We start from the raw sequence: 3,815 nt of genomic DNA, 5'->3' as shown, positions 1-3,815 counted from the left end.
GCCGACTGCAGGCAGCGCCTGCGATTGAAGAGACAATGAGCTGGTTGTTAGCCGCAGTCGGACGCGTCTCACCATCGAGCGTGATCAAGATGGCTGCCCACGAGCTGTGGAGCGGCGGGACCATTTTCCACCGCCTCCACCTCCTCATAGGGGGCGATATGCCACCCCGCCGCCTATTGAGCACCTGATGCTCAGCGATCGGCGGGGCCACCGTGAAGGAGTCGGAGAAAATGATGCCCGCCATCGAATCAACCGCCTTGCACGATCCATGGCGCTAGAAGAAGAAGATGCGATTTGTCCGCCTTGTTTTGGCCCCCGAATTCGCGATGAGCCCTTCCCCAGGGGGTTCTCGCTCCAAAGAGACACGCCCAAGTATGACGGCTCCGTAAAGCCGGAAGACTTGTTGGTCGACTACACCACCGCAGTCAGCATAGCAAGCAGCAATAAGCGTGTTGCCATGAAGTACATCCCCCTCATGCTCGAGGGCACGACGCGCACTTGGCTGAACAGCCTCAAGCCCTACAACATAAATAGCTGGATGGACTTCACCGAAGTCTTCGTCCGCAACTTCACCAACACTTACAAGCGGGCACCCAAGCCTCGCCAGCTCTCTCTGTGCGTCCAAGTCCCGGCCGAGTCAAGTCGCGACTAACTGACTAGGGTTACACAGAGTCGGTTACAATGGGGGGAGATCTACATATCCGTATCGCTAAGCTTGCCTTCCACGCCAAGGAAAGTCCCATCTGGACACGGGACGAAGTCTTCAATCTTGTATCTTCATAGTCCAGGAGTCCGGCCAAAGGTCATAGTCCTGCTATCCGGACACCCCCTAATCCGGGACTCCCTCAGTAGCCCCCGAACCAGGCTTCAATGACAATGAGTCCGACATGCAGATTTGTCTTCGGCATTGCAAGGCGGGTTCTTCTCCAAATTCCATATACCTGTTAAATAGTGTCCGGCTTCTGATGAATGTTGCACTCCTTGGCTTCTGTGCCCAATAATGGCCATCTTCCACGTGTCAAGCGAATGCGAAAAGCCAGGGTGTTGTTTTTCATTTACCCCCCTAGCTGCGCAAATGAGCCGCCTATAAAAGAGATGGGGATTTAGATCCGAATCACGCCATCTTCCCTCCGCGAGCATTCATCGAAGTGCATTCGACAGATATCCATTCTATCATGGCCAGTCGACGCAGCTCCTCCTCTCGCCCCCCAGCCCTCAGCCTGGAGATTGGGAGAGATGCTCCGTCCCGCATAGCGAGCTAGTGGCGCTCCAAACCAAGGGGATTCTCCCCCCAGCCTACATGTCCCGGTTCGAGCCGGGCTTGCCACCTATAATGGTGGAGAGCAAGCGGAGAGCGTCCCCAATCCCTCCAAAGGAGAGCGGGTATGCCTTGTCCCTTATTTGATAAGAGGACTCGGATTTCCAATTCATCCATTTCTCCGGGGGCTCCTGGAGTTCTACGGCCTCCAGTTGCATAACCTTACGCCAGCCTCCATATTGCATATTGCGGGCTTCGTAGCCCTTTGCGAGCTATTTCTGGGCGTCGAGGCCCATTTCGCACTATGGAAGAAGCTGTTCTTCCTTGTGCCCCGTTCTCAGGAGGTGTCGATATATCAAGTGGGCGGAGCCGAACTATGGCGTATCGCCGGGACTGGATATCTATCCGGAACCGCAAAGAAGGCGTCCGAAGACTGTCCCTCAGAATGGTTTTATATAGAAGATGTCCCCCTGCCGGACCCTGTTTGGATCGGCCTCCCTGAGTTTAATGATGCTCCTTTGAAGAAGCGCCAAAGCTGGCGTCCACGGAGCCCTCGGAAGGAAAATGATAGGGACGTCCTTTACCGGATGAGCCGGATAAGGTTGTTAGCTCATTTCGGACTGACCATGATCGAGGTCATGGCCATATGCATTATGCGGGGGTGCAACCGCTTCAGTATAGAGGTCACCCTATGTGGGATATCAACGGGGAGGACGACGCCACCCGGTGCGGCTATAAGGGGTCGGAATCAGCTGCCACTCTAATAAAGATCTTGTCCACTTTATACAAGGGAGAAGAGGAGGAATTCCTCCGCGCCAACCCACGGGGTGGATTTTCTATGTACAATCCTCCAAGCACTAGTAGAAAAAGGGTCAAATGTGAAGCACAATAGTGTCGGTTGGAATTTCAGCCAGCACTATTGTGTACACTAGTGCCGGTTCGTGGCGGCGATCAATAGCACCGGTTCGTGGCGAACCTTTAGTACCGGTTCATGCCACGAACCGGTACTAAAGAGGCTGTGTCAGCCTGCGGTCAGGCTATGGCCCCACCATCACAATTTAGTGCCGGTTCGTACCACGAACCGGTACTAATGAGGTTATGGCAAGCTGTTTTTAGTCCCACCTCGCTCCCCTAACAAGCCTTTTACCACCTTAAATATGTTATTTCTCAAACTATCACAAGCACTTGGTCTTCATTGAACTCTATGTGTAGAATTTGTGGCCGCAATATGAGTCTTCATCGGTTTATAAATCGTTGATGACTCATATTGACAATTTAGATTGTACACACAAAGATCATTGATGATCAAAGTATTTTTGATGTTATAAGATCATATTGACTTATATATGCTTCATTTGCCTGACTTATAATTTTTAATTTTCACTATTCTACTAGCGCATCCCGTGCCATGCAAGAATTTTTGTCTTGGATAAGATAGGTTTCAAAGATATGGAAACTATGGAGGTAAAGAGAGCTTACCTGAAAACTGAGCATGATGGTTATACTTTCAACGTCAAAGTATACAATACACGCACGTACACATATTTTGAATGCAAAACTTGGCAAGCACTATGCAAGGCTTATGCATTTGAGCCTGGTATGGTTATCACCTTTGATATTCGTCCGGAAGATGATATTGAAGGTAATAGAGACATATGGGTCGATGTGCAGATGCCTCCAGTTCTACCATTATGTGAGTTCTTCTCATCTATATTTTTGTCTTTGATATTGCTTATTCAAAAATAACTGACAACTAATTTCTATTGACAGCTTATCTCCATTCAACCAAACATGTCCGGCGCTTGGTAGACAGAACCTACTACTGTCCCGGAGCTGAACTAAACTGCGAGGAAATAAGTCATTATGTTTCATGGCTTGAGGATCTTCATACTGTCAAGACAAATTTTCTTCCTGCACTTAGAAATGTTAGTACTCAAAACGTGCGACCAATAGTGATGGTATTGAACTACGGTCACATCTATTTAGGAATGATGGTAAGATATTTACTATTTGTCCTCAGTGCATATTTTGCATACATATTTTTTGCTAAACTTTCATTGCTAAGTATATTAATTAAGTATTATACGATGTTCTTCAACAGGGACTCCCGATGACAGTTGTGCCTTAGGGGATCGAGACTAAAGGTCAGATGTCAATTGTTAGCTTACGACCAAGAGATCCTGCATTGCACATGAATGCATTCAAGATTTCTAGAAGCGATGAATGCTTAATAGTGAAAGATTGGAGGAAAATTGTTAATGATCGCAGAGAAGTACTAGGGGGCAGCAATGAGAAGCGCAGCCCACGATTAGGAGACAGGTTCATCGGCATGCTCCAGTATGATCAATCATGAGAGCTATACATGTTCTGTGCTATTTTACCAGAGAGAGAGTAGCTAGCAGGAGTGATTTAGCTAGTTCTTCATGCTGCTCTTAATTAGTACTTGTCCTTTCATGTCCGTGTTCTTCGTTCTGAACTTAAGTGATTTGCTTTTGTGGTGTTATATATGAACGCTTATATCATGCCAATCATGTTGAACTCGATGATTGGTTCTACT

The sequence above is a fragment of the Triticum aestivum genome, chromosome 1B, assembly GCF_018294505.1.
Source record: "Triticum aestivum cultivar Chinese Spring chromosome 1B, IWGSC CS RefSeq v2.1, whole genome shotgun sequence".
Taxonomy (NCBI): Eukaryota; Viridiplantae; Streptophyta; class Magnoliopsida; order Poales; family Poaceae; genus Triticum; species Triticum aestivum.
This window is presented reverse-complemented; position numbering follows the sequence as displayed.